The sequence below is a fragment of the Osmerus mordax genome, chromosome 8 (genome assembly GCF_038355195.1).
Source record: "Osmerus mordax isolate fOsmMor3 chromosome 8, fOsmMor3.pri, whole genome shotgun sequence".
In the NCBI taxonomy this organism is placed as follows: domain Eukaryota; kingdom Metazoa; phylum Chordata; class Actinopteri; order Osmeriformes; family Osmeridae; genus Osmerus; species Osmerus mordax.
The window spans coordinates 12,129,142-12,142,304 of NC_090057.1; positions in this window are offsets into that span (position 1 = coordinate 12,129,142).

Consider the following 13,163-nt stretch of genomic DNA (forward strand, 5'->3'; position numbering starts at 1 on the left):
TGACAAGCCGTGTGCCTAAGATTAGACCCAACATCCATGTGTAAGTGTGACATCAACACTGTATGGGGAACAGCTATTTCAAGCCCTAGCCATTCAGGTTCTTGGTTGTAAACCCCTCCAGAGACATGCTTTGGCCAGCATGTCTGTATTTGATTCTCACCAGAGAATCTTTCATCATATGTTTTCTCCCTCCTCCAGCGGGCCTTTACGTCAACTCCACATGGGATTTGGTATGTTTCGTTTGTCAGCAATGGCTTTCTTCTCACCAGCATTCCAGAAAGCTCCGTTTGTGGAAAGTCCAACGTACGGTGGATGGTTTCTCTCATCTCTACAGCGTATCTCTCCAGCTCCTTCAGAGGTCCAATTGGCTTTGGCGGCTCGTGTACATCTTTAATGCACATGCACCCAATGACACACATGCACACACACACATATTGACATGGTAAGGGATGCAGATGCCTCTTCTGCTCTTGCTGATACGCAGAGATCGTGTCAAAAGTGAACACACGCGCACAGTCACAAAAAGAAGCACACTTAGGCCTTCTGACAAGTGCCCGCCAAGTGTGATATCTGGTACACACGCTTCACACTTCTCTCCTTTACTGTAATCTTCCCCAGACATCTAAACGACAGGCAGACTGATCCGAAGTGGCAACATCTGCAGGCAGCTACGAGACGTCCCAGCATCCCTCTCTGGGTTATGTTCAGAATCTCCCAGACCTCAACCTCTTCAAGGACCCAGAGGACAATTCAAAAGTAATTGTATTTTGGGGGATTTTCAGAGGATTGCGGTTTTCTTGCTTGTCTGAGGAGGTGCTGTTTTCAGGCTGATTCCTTTGAAGTAAACCTCCTCATCTCTGTTGTTAACAGAACCTCAGGTTGAGAGGGCAGAGCAACCCCAGTCCAGGAGAATTTGTTTTAAGGGAACGCCGTGGATACAATCACCTTGGTTGATTTATTTCTCTGGGACTTGCTCCAAAGGACTGATCTCCCTTCATACTCCCTGCTAACTAGATAGTAACTAATCAGCAAAATCATAATGTTCGCAAGCAGTACTGGGTAAATAGCCGACTGCATTTTTGTTTAACAATTTTGTCTTGCATTGTCAACAGCAGTTCAACAACAGTTCCCCACTTCTTGAACCTTTAGCATTCCAATGAAGTATCTGCTGCATGAATTCACTTATTTATTCGGCACAGCTAGCCTGCTTAACTCCCAAGTGTTGCCTTCCTCCCAATCAAATCTGAGGGGACCTCATTATTGTCATCGCTACGATGTGTTGAACCTTCTCCTCCATCCGTATTGGGAAACAGCTGGAGGCTCTTCTAGACAGCGCTAGCACAGCACAAGCTGCGGATTTCCTCCTCCAATGAATTTATCACGACAAACCTTCGAAACCATTTGTTTTTAACGTTTTGCAAATATAGTATCACTGTTGAACCCTTCATGGAAACAGTCAAATAACTGATTAGGATGGAAAGAAAGCTTACAGCCAGAAGTGTGAGTGTTTTGTAAGTCACTTAAAAACACATTTTACAAACTTTTTTTTTAAATGAGGGGAGGTGGATGAGGCTTTCATGACCAGTGATCAATATTGGGGGACCGAGAAGACTATATTCTTTAATGCTGTAATGCAGAAACAGGTGTTGCCATTATATGGCTTTATCTTCAACTTATTACAGTTTTTTTTGTAAATGTATTTTTTTTTTTTGGGTTGACATGGTTCAATTGTTCCGTCCATTTCACTATGGTGACTATGGTAGCTTTGGTTAATAATGAACTGCCAAACAGACTACTAAACCACCACAGAGAAGCAAGGTTTAAAAATGGATGGTCCACCATAATCACTGTAGAATCATTTATCTTATTAAATCCATTAATAGATAGATTATGGCCCAGTGTGTTAACCTTTGGTAAATACATCTGCTACATCTGCCAGATCCACCTGTTACTGAGGAAGCTGCAATAATTCCTGTCTGGGGTCAGGTACAAGAGAGGCCTGTTGAATATGCATAGTCAATCACCGTCGCCATCACAACCTCATCAAGAGAAGCAAATCGAGAAAAGATTGTTAGTGTGAGAAAGAGATGAGGAAAAGGGGTTTTAAGAGTGAGAGAGCGAGAGAGAGAGAGCGAGCGACCGAGAGAGATGAAGTTACAGGGTTAGAGGGAAACCGAAAAAGAGGGAGAGACGGAGCTGGAGAAAGAGAGAGCGAGCGCCGAGCAAAAGACGGGGTCAACCAATTTGAATCCCACGTAAATGATCTCGCTTTCACAGTATCCCTTACCCCCATGCCCCCCCCCCCCACACACACACGCACGCACACTTTTAATATGCAGATAAGGAAGGGGGGGGGGGAAGAGAAACGGGATCAAAAGCAGTGAGGGGGAGATGAGGGAGGAGGGGGGTGTGGAAGAGGGACTGTTCTGAGGCAAAGATAGAATGTGTGCATGAATGATAAAGTGATAAAGAGGAGAGTAAGAGAAGAAAGAGAGAAGACACAAAGAGAGGGCCAGATTAAAATGTATACATTCTAATCAGCCTCTATACTTAACCTTGTCTGCTGTGCCCCTGCACTGCCACACATGCATAGGCACACATACACACCACACAGACACACACACACATTTTTACTAGATTTTGTGTGCCCATGCACCATGGCGGGTTGCCCTACAAAAATGAGCCTGAACTATATTTCTAGTTCAAACCATGACATTTCATGTCTGCAACATCTCATCTGAAATTTATGACCACAAACAAAACACAAAACGTTGCCATCAAGATCAAATGAATGCAAATAGAGCCTCGACTCACATGGGAAATTGTCAGCGATCAAAAAGATGAAATTGTATCGCTTGTGAGCTCATTTAGCACGCATTCACCTTTTTCTGCTTTCATCTCGCCAGCGTGCAAACATGGATTTCCTGAGGAGACTTCAGAAGCCATATGTGATGGATAACATTCCCACTGTGGCGCTACACCATTGCAACGTCCTATTTTTGTCCTGCTGGAACTGTCAAGTGCAAGTGAGCACTTCAGGACCCATGCGACCGTCTATCATGTACAAGAGAGTTGCCGGGTAATCTCATTTTAAATGTACAAAAGAATAATTTGCCGCCAATGACTTTATATTTAATTTTCATCTGAGTTTGTTCATTTACGCAGATGTTTTCTGAGTATCTCATGCCATCTGGGGTCTGAAATGTGGCTCAGATAAATCATTCAAATTTATTTCGCTAGCATGCATATGCAAATCCTTTACTTCCTGGCCTTTTCCATAAAGGACATTTCCTGCCAAAGGAACGCTCCTGTTAGTTATACAGTAACAGGCCTAAAGGGTACTACAGAGACTCCGCCCAATCAACACCTTCCCAACGTGGAACATTTGACACTTAGTTATGGTCTGCGTCTACAGTCTGTGTCTGTCATACATCATCTCAAAGGGGACACAATGAACTGTGAAATGTTAACCAAAGTATGAATACCTGTTCGCACTATGCATACACACGTGTGTGGTTGTGTATGGAGGCAAGCTCACACAGACACACACAAGACAAAGGAGAAGACCAGACAAAGACTTTTCGATTGCAGATGATAATGAGCACATCTACATGAGGGTATGCCAGCCTTTCAGATTAGGCCACACACACGGCCACACGCCAGGAGGCTGATTAGGGGACTGCCTTCTGGTTACTATGACAATTATCATAGTTCCTCACTGCTCGCTGGGTGAGCAAGCATAGGAGGATGGGAGGAGGCAGAGGCAGAGAGAGAGAGAGAGAGAGAGAGAGAGAGAGAGAGAGAGAGAGAGAGAGAGAGAGAGAGAGAGAGAGAGAGAGAGAGAGAGAGAGAGAGAGAGAGAGAGAGAGAGAGAGAGAGAGAGAGAGAGAGCAAGAAAGGAGGAGAGAAACCACCCCTGGCTTTCCCGCCCCCAGATGACGGGCACATCCGGACAATGACATAGTCTGCGGTCAAGCAGCTCTAATGAGAGTGGCATCGCCGTGGATACGGTCACCTTGGCTGATTTATTTCTCTGGGACTTGCTCCGAAGGACTGATCTCACTTCATAATTATGTTCTCCAGTCATGTGAATTATCGTGCTATGTTAAAGCACTAACTTTTTCAAAGTAAATTGTTTCATATCTGTCACCCGTCAGTTTTTCATATACAGTGCCTTGCAAAAGTATTCAGACCCCTGGCCTATTCTCTCATGTTGAGTTTTTGTTCTGTTTCCCACATAATTCACATCTCAAATCAGCTTTTAAAAGGTGACAATGGTTTTATGTTCAAGTATTTTTGGAAGAAAAATTTAGAATACCAAAGGAACCATATTTAGGTGATGCAATCAAGAAAAAGACTAAATCTAACTGTACCCTCAAGACATTCAATTAATTAATTTTATAATTGCAAGTTGAGTCAAACAAGTAATCTTAACTGCACTCAAGGTAAGAGTGGCCTTGAACAGAATGCAACTATTTATAGATACTGTAGACCGATGGCGTATTGTGAAGGCAATAATGGAAAGAAATTGCAAAGCCACACAAGGTTTTTACGAGAGTCAACTAAGCATCTGAATATAGATGAAAAGCCAATTTTACACTAATAGAGTGCATGTATGTGTGTGTGTGTTTGTACATGTTTTTGTGTGTTTACATGTACTGGAGAGCAGTCTTTTTTCTTCACTCAGGTATAACCTTTGATCTTTAGCAGTTTTGTTGTGCAGTACAGTATGTACTGCAGAAAACACCTAGGATACAATGCTGAATTCACTCAGTATGCTCCGAATGCATGCAGCTATGATTCGATTCATTGATATAACCTAGATGTACTGAGCGCTTCAATTAAATAAGCATTTCTGTTAGGTGAAAGATGTTTGCTGTGGTTCAGTTTCAACAGCCTGATGCTATCATACATGAAAAAGCTGATGCCACCGTTTCTATGTTTCTTTTAATTCTTTCAAGTTGAATGCATTATTTATTACAATAAAACAAATGAGTACTTTTTTCATGGGTTTCCAATTGTAATCATTACTGTTTATGTTGAAATATAATTCAATAAACTGCAGTATTAGTCTGAACTTATTTAATGCATTCATTTACATTTCATCCAAAGCCATGCACAGAGGGAAATTTGAACCATTTTTATTCAAGTCGTAACATAAGACAAAAAATATATGAATACTGTAAATCACAACACATAGTGAATTTGCAACCAAAACACAGTCTGTTGGAACACTGACACATAGAAAGCAGGTCAAGTTCAGATTCATGGAGCAGACAGTTGAGCATTACAAGGAAGACAAAAATAGTCGTCTGCAGTGTGTGATGCAGACTAGAAGGATGAGCATGCGGTCACCAGGCCCATGTGCTAACAAGAAGACACTCGTCATGCCTCGTTTGCCTATCATCTGTTCTCCATGGCGTCTTTCTCTCTCCCTCACATTTTCACCTGCTGACCCCTCCACGACTGGCTTTTCCACCAGCTTTGACATTCTGTCTTGAATATTCGCGTGAGACATTCAAATTCAATGATTTGAATGGAACTTGAATGCACCAATTGTTCAGGGCAATCTTCTTATGTTCCGTTTGACCTTAAGAAACTTTCAACGTGACCCCCATTTACAAGCAAGATTAGCATCTATGCTAAAAGCCTAAGTTCTCGTCATAATTCATGAGGGCAAGTGACTGATTCATTTGACCATTTCTCAGAATATCTTGCAATTACTTGACAATATAAAATATATAATTTTGATCAGTAGTTTAGCCTGACAATCAGTTTCTTCTTTTACAAATCTAATGAGTGTGTTCTGGTTTGGGTAGCTAGAGAACAATGTCATCCTGATGAATACAGCAGGTATTTCATTAAAGCAAGTATTAAATGATCAGTCATTGTCAATCTTTGTGTGCATTGAAATATCCTGTGTCAATATATTTATCAAGACCTTTGGTTGTGTCAGAGTATCTACAGTAGCTTGAACACATTTATTGAAATAGGAGTGCAGTTTAATCGTAGTTGTGAGAGTAGATTGTACTGCTATTCTTCGAAACATGAAAGATATGTTCGTAGGAGGGTTGTTACGGTCTCTTTCTCTCTCAGACGGAGGACGGTAAAAGACAAACAATGTAACAACACCTCAGGCTTTTAAAACAGGACACATCCATTGAGATCAAATCGAGCAGGCTGGATTGGCCACAAAGACCCCCATTTCTAAAATGTTGCTCGTGATTGCCCCCTGTATTGCAACCATTTAAATCAAAGTACTAGGCCAAGGTGAAGGATTCATTCACAACATCATTCCAGGTCACAAAAGGCCTGACCTCAATCTTCCATGCCCATTTTGCCACAGAAAGGCCCAATCGTCCCACAGCCGTTTCCTGAGGATGGACACAAGGTCTGGCGGCCAACCAAGATGAGTAACCTCGGACTTTGTCCACTGGAAGTCCGTATTACATGAATCTGTGGATGTTGATGGGTCTCTAACTTCAGACAGTCATTTCATACAAAGGCCAAACACTGAACATGACAGCTGTTTTGATTCTTTCATGTCTTGCACAATGATTGTACAATTAAAAAAAACTGGAATACAGTATGAATGTCTAAAGACTACAGATTGGAACAAATTGGCAATTTAAATCACCTATTAGTGATGACTAGACTAATTACTGGCTTAACAAAAACAAAATTAACATGGAAAAAAAATTATATTATTCTTGTGTCAAAGTCCATCGCCTTTTAATTTCCTAGGGGGTTAAAGAGAGAAAGTGTTTGTAATTCATTGCTTTTGGTAGGCTAACCTAAATTGAAACTTACATTCATGAATGTATTATTAATTCTCCCTTTAACTTTCATTAACATTGAATCTCGATTGGGTGTTATGTTCCTAAAGGCTCTTAAATATGATTTTTTTTAACAAAGGCATAAGCAATTGACATTTTTGACATCACAACATCCACTGGTTGGAAGTATAAACAATTTTCTACTTAAACTCTATTCAGGAAAAACTTTGACCAGTTCCAAAAATGCAGAAGAACCAAATGTACCACATTCTGTGATGCAGTTACATGCTCTAAAGTACATGCTAAGATATTGTTAGGACACCAAATATTATTTGGCATGCGTAACACTTGCCATTTCAAGCATAAATAAGCCTTGAGCTTAATATTTTCCATACACAATTGTTATTGAATTCCTTAACGTCTTCCTCCTCCTCAGTCACGGCATTGTTCAACTTGTCCTTAAACTCTTCCTTTAACTCCATCCTCAGAGGATGTGCATTTTCCTTGCCTTCCTCCTCCAGTCAATCATCCTCTTCCTCTCCCCCCCCCTCTTTATCTGTTCCTTCAAATCAGTGGTTTTGTCTTCCTCTGTTAGTCTCTCAAGCTTCTACTTTTTCTGCCCTTCATTGTCGTATCGTTTCAATTAGATTCTTTCTCTCCTTATCCTTTTCCTCTCACGCTCGATCACGATCTGTTTGTGGCATTGGTTGTAGCATGTTAAATCATCATGTTGATTTGAATCTCCTTTCATGCTGTTCCCAACTTAAATGTGACTTTGTACATGAGGGTCAAGATCAACACATTCATTGCTTCCTGCCATTATTGCCTGGTGAAACGTCCAAACACCCTCACCTCTACAGAAGAACACTGTTTCTGTCCATTTGCAGTTTACGGTATCTCTGTGAGAACGTTCACGTAAAAACATTTCTGTTTCATAGCTTTGTTTACAATGGGTGTAGGTCTCCCCAGGGCATCCCCTAAGCTCAACCACACAGCAAACAGTGTCTTTGTTTATTTAAGATATAGGTCCTTAGATCTGCATATAAATTGTAGGTTTCCACACATCAATTTTCCATGTAGTATGCAATTACATTTTCGTGGACCTCGGGATGGCTGTGTTCCAACAATCTACTGTAATAACTTGTCTGTCTGTCTAACCCTCTCAGGTTCTATCCACGACCAACATTGGCCGCGTTTCCAAGATAAGAGCTTCTTAACGAGTCTGGGAAACGCGACCATTACCTTTTGCGATGTGTATTATCATCCATAAACTAACTTGGTTTATTTGACAACATGACCATCAAATGACCAGCTTTTCTTTCTTTTTTTTAACTTATATAACATAGATATTTGGATTTAAAAAAAAACATTTTAAGGAAAATAAAATTGTATCTGTGTTATAGTTAAGCATCTATAACTTAATTAAAGCTGCAGTAGGTAAAGTTTTAAAATAAATTCTAAGGAACAGCGTCTCCAATTCTTATCTGAACTTCCGAGATTTCCTCCAGCTTGAGTTTGATTGACAGTGATTTCACTAAATAAGCCAAGGAGGAAGACATGCATCGCTGATTGGCTGGAACAATATTGCTGGAACACAATTGTTTGGAAAGTAGCGGGCTGCTCCAAAATCTTATATGGACATTCCACTGGCACTGAGCTGTCTGTGTTGCTCAACCACCCTCTAAGGGTCTCATTAGCTTACACATCATCTTCATAAGGGAGAAAACGTTTTCTTTTTGCTGAAATTGTTGAACATATTTGACCTCTTACTAACTACAATACAATGGCAATTCCAGACATAGTTCTCATCACATCATTAGAAAGCCCAGAATGTTCTCTCAAGTGGTCCTAAGAAACCAATACGAGGGGCAGCATGGTTCGAACGTTAATTGCCCAAAGACTAATTGCTAGGTCTGAGGAAGATAAGAAAGTGTTTGATAAGGGTACAGTCTCCATTCGAACAATCATTAACCTTTGTAAAACAATGTCCCCACAGCCTCTCATTAGCACTCTTGTAAAATGTTAAGGACATAAGTAGATTCCCATTTCCACATTAGATACATAACAAGCAGAATCCTTTCACGATAAATTGGCTGTAAAGGCGGACTTTGAGACAAGATGGGAGAAAAATTTGCCAAAATGTATTATTTTCGCCCAGAAATCATCTTGGTTATCAAGCATATCTTGGGACATTGTAGGCTCTAAAATCAAGCTAATCCTCTCCCCTTAACCCCCAATCTTGACCTTTTCCATATCCTGTTAATCAAAAAATGTTGAGCTCTTATGATGAAGTGTACTCACCACTGACCAGCAATCACTATTTGGTCTATTTTGACATTCAGATTTTACAGGTAATTTCCCTTTGACAACTATGGCATTACCGTTGCGATGTGTCTCATTATATCTCTCACAAACGGATCTCTGTGACATCAGTAGTATTTACACTCATTTGATCAATTTAAATTCCTAAAGTATCTGGTTCTTTGTTTTAAGGTTTTGGCACAGAACTTTGTTATTCTTTCTCTTACAGGCAGCACTAATGCTCAACTCTTGACCTGAAGCCCTATAGATGATTTCATGGATCTATATGACATACGTAATAAATGAAACGAATACAATATTTTGTCTCGCAACATTATTCATTATTGTGATCATTACGTGTCAATATTGGGTGATGCTCCAAAGAATGGGAAAAGTATGCACATTTAAAATGTCCGATATCATCATAGAGTTGAATTACTGGTCAAGAGATCCCAAAAATGTCATTGGCTATGCCTTTATCACCCTCTAGTGTTCAGACAAGGGCTACACAGCTCAGCTTTGGGGCGGCTGTGGCTCAGGGGGTAGAGAGGGTTGTCTGTTAATCGCAAGGTTGGCGGTTCGATCCCCGACTCCTAGGTCATGTGCCGAAGTATCCTTGAGCAAGACTTTGAACCCCAAGTTGCTCCCGATGGGCAGGCCGGCGCCTTGCATGGTAGCTCGCTGCTGTCGGTAAGTGTGAGTATGAATGGGTGAATGGGGCAAACATTGTAAAGCGCTTTGGGTGCCGCTAAGGTATAAAAGCGCTATATAAATGCAGTCCATTTAAATGAGATGCAGTTTAAAGATAATATTACCAACCGTCATGTACAGTGGTCTCTCAATGTTTCCCGACTTCCACCTTTTACAACAATTGGTCATTGAGCGGGCCTGAGAGTAAAAAACACAATTATGTTTTCAAGATCTGTAAAATTACACGTAAACAATGCAGTCGTGTTGATGAAATCAGGCTGAACTTTCACAATTTTCCTTAAGAGGGGGATGAATACTTATTTTGACTAAAAAACGTGTCATTCTGCATGTCATTGACGACACAAAATAAAGTTAAATTGCGAGAGTTGTTTGTAATGCACTATTGAATCCTCAGCACATAACAAGCCTGTGAATGCAGTTATGTGACTTTTGAGGTATGCAACATTTAACATTAAATGTAATGTAAAATGGGAATGTAAAATCTATCCCAATGAGTAAGAAAACAGAAGTCAAACTCTCATTAAATATGTTAACATGACACTGATGTTGATGTGTACAGCTCCTTCCTGCTCTTTTGTACCTGAAATGGAAAATGAATGGAATGGAAGTGGAAAGTTGGTTTAACATTTCCCTTCTCTAACCAAGGACTTGGTATTCTTTCTCACCTCACCACAACCCTTTTCTTCAGACTGTGTTAAAAGTGTCTCTCCCAGTGGACCTATCATGTGGGTTCTACAAAAAAGCGATACAATGTAAATTGTTTTCCCCACACATTCTGCAGGGAGGCCCCAAAACAATTAATCTGTCACTTGAGAGAAAGGAAATGACCAAGCTGTAGAGGGTACAATGGGAAAACAGGAAAAGGATTATAGTTGGTTTTGGTCAACATTTTTAGGGAACTTGTAAAATTGTCTTTTTTAAGAATTGGTCATTGCAAAACACGCCAAACATGAAACATGAAAAAGAGGTAACAATACTTTTATTGCTTAAATCCAGAATTTCCTTCCTCTTTTTTTGTCTTACAGCAGGTTATTAAAGATCCTGTAAAGTGGAATTGAAAATGAGTTTTAAGTTCATCACACCACAGAAGAATGTGTTGTTAACTACCCATCCAAATTCGAGTGAAAAAAAACACTGACAAGTATGTTAAATTAGGCTTTGAAATCATGAGAACATCAGCAGTCTTCTCTGCTTGAGACTGGGGGGGGGGGGGGGGGGGGGGGGGGGTCGTGTTGCCTGAAGGACAACCCTAACCCTAACCCAAAGAAAATATATTAATTTGGTTTTTATTTTGTGCAAGCGGCATACAAAATCCATGAGATAGAGGATTTGTCAGAGAAAATTCCATGCTTTTACACACAGCAAGGGCTTTCTGTCTTTTACACAAACACACACACATGCACACACATTAAAGTGCCTAAGGGTTGTATTGTTCAGACTGTAAACCAACCACTATACAGTATGTCGTTGGATTTTACTGCAGTTCACTGTAGATATACTGTACGGTGCAAAGGTCTTTGGCATCCAAGATTTTTTTTACAGGAATATTATTGTATCTTACATATTTTTGGGGGGTTAAGTCTTTTCATTGAATTTCATTATTTCTTTAAAATGTCATTTGTGCCCCTCCAAATGTCTGTGCACGTCCCTGTCATGCTCTATCAGTAACTGCTGATTAAACTCTGTCTATGTTGGCCTGGCTCTGTGGCTCTGGCATAATTCCAGATTATCCAGAGTTCCAAATGTTTTATTTCGTTTTCTACTGTACGTGCACTTCAACACCATCTTCAAATCCAGCTAGCTAGTGATTCTGACACTTACATGTTCCTGCTTCTCACACATTAACACATCACTCTGCCTGCTGCATGTTTTTACTTCCCAGCCAATAACCAATGGGTTACACTGAACCAAGAACCTCCCCTTGAAATGATGTGTTTGACTATTACGAAAATTATTATGATGAAGACAGCAGGGGAGATTAGGATTAGTTGTGTGGAAGTCATAAAAGCTAGATGTTACCAAATGTAGGGTTATATACATCTTCATGACCAATGAAAGTGTTTCCCTTACTTTGACTAGGCAACATGGAACATGGTTTGTCCGCAGAATTGCATTATTCAGTGAATTCAAATGTGAGGTCTGACTTGCTTTCCCGACCTTTTAACCTTTAGGTCACAGATCCTTTTCAGGGGCACGCACACAGTCAGTGCACTTCCATACTTTCAAGGAGCAATGCAGTTAAGCAGTTTAAAACTCAGTCATTAAAAGCTATTCCTTGTTAATGAAATGTTATTTAGCACAAAGCCTACCTAATATTGTTTGACATTTTTCACAGACAGCATTTTGTTCTTTCATCGTTTTTCACCCTTGGGATGTAAAAATTCCTCTTAGGGCATTCATCATAATGTATAGTGTACAGTATCTAATCACATATTGTGGTGATCTGAATGGCAGCAATGACAATTGAGTCAGATCCTCAACACAGAAAGTACAAAACATCCATGGAAATACTTTTATCAAGGGATTGAGTAACTCTTTCACTGAGAGTTAGTTCCCTGTAAAGCCATGAAAGAGAAAAAATGTCTTGTTGCTGCCTGTTTGGGTGTGGACCCAAAGATTCAGTTGGAATCCCTTTGCATTCAATTTTTTTCTTCTGTGTTGTTCTAGGTTAACTCAATAGTGACCCAAATGGAGAGAGACTGTACCATTATACTAAAATCAGATGTTGTAAAGGAAACAACAAACTGGTCTTGTATAGGACCCCACGCCCATGCCAACCAATTAATGAGTCAATGTATGTGTGAAAGGCATTCATATTTTTCACCAAAAGGAAGTACATTTAGTGAAACTATAAGAATAAAACAAATCATCAGACATGACTATTGTTCTCTGCTTTCCAATGGGAGAGATGCAGCATAAGATATTGAAGGGAACCAGTTTAACATCTTACAGTAGTTATGTCCACAGTTTTGTGATTTTCACAAACTTTGACCCTACACAAAACACATATTTTGTCTGCCACTATCTTAGATATGCAATGTCTTCATCCACATGCCCACTTTGTCTTCCAACAAAAAAAAATGTGTAACTGATCAGAACTCCTTAGTTACCATCATTTGTATGAGGTAGATGCCAGTCTTGTGAAAATAAAAATGTTTATCATGTATTTTCAGATAAATGCATTTTTTTTAAATAGGAAATGAAAATGAAAAGAAAAATTATTGAAATGAGTTTGTGAAATCCAAGAGATCCCTGTACTTTCATGGGCTTTCTTGTGGTTTAACTGAGTGCAACATCAGCAACATTAGAAGTGCCAGAGTGTCTACTGAGTGAGAGAGAGATGAGAGGGAGAGAGAACTATGGCATTCATCCATC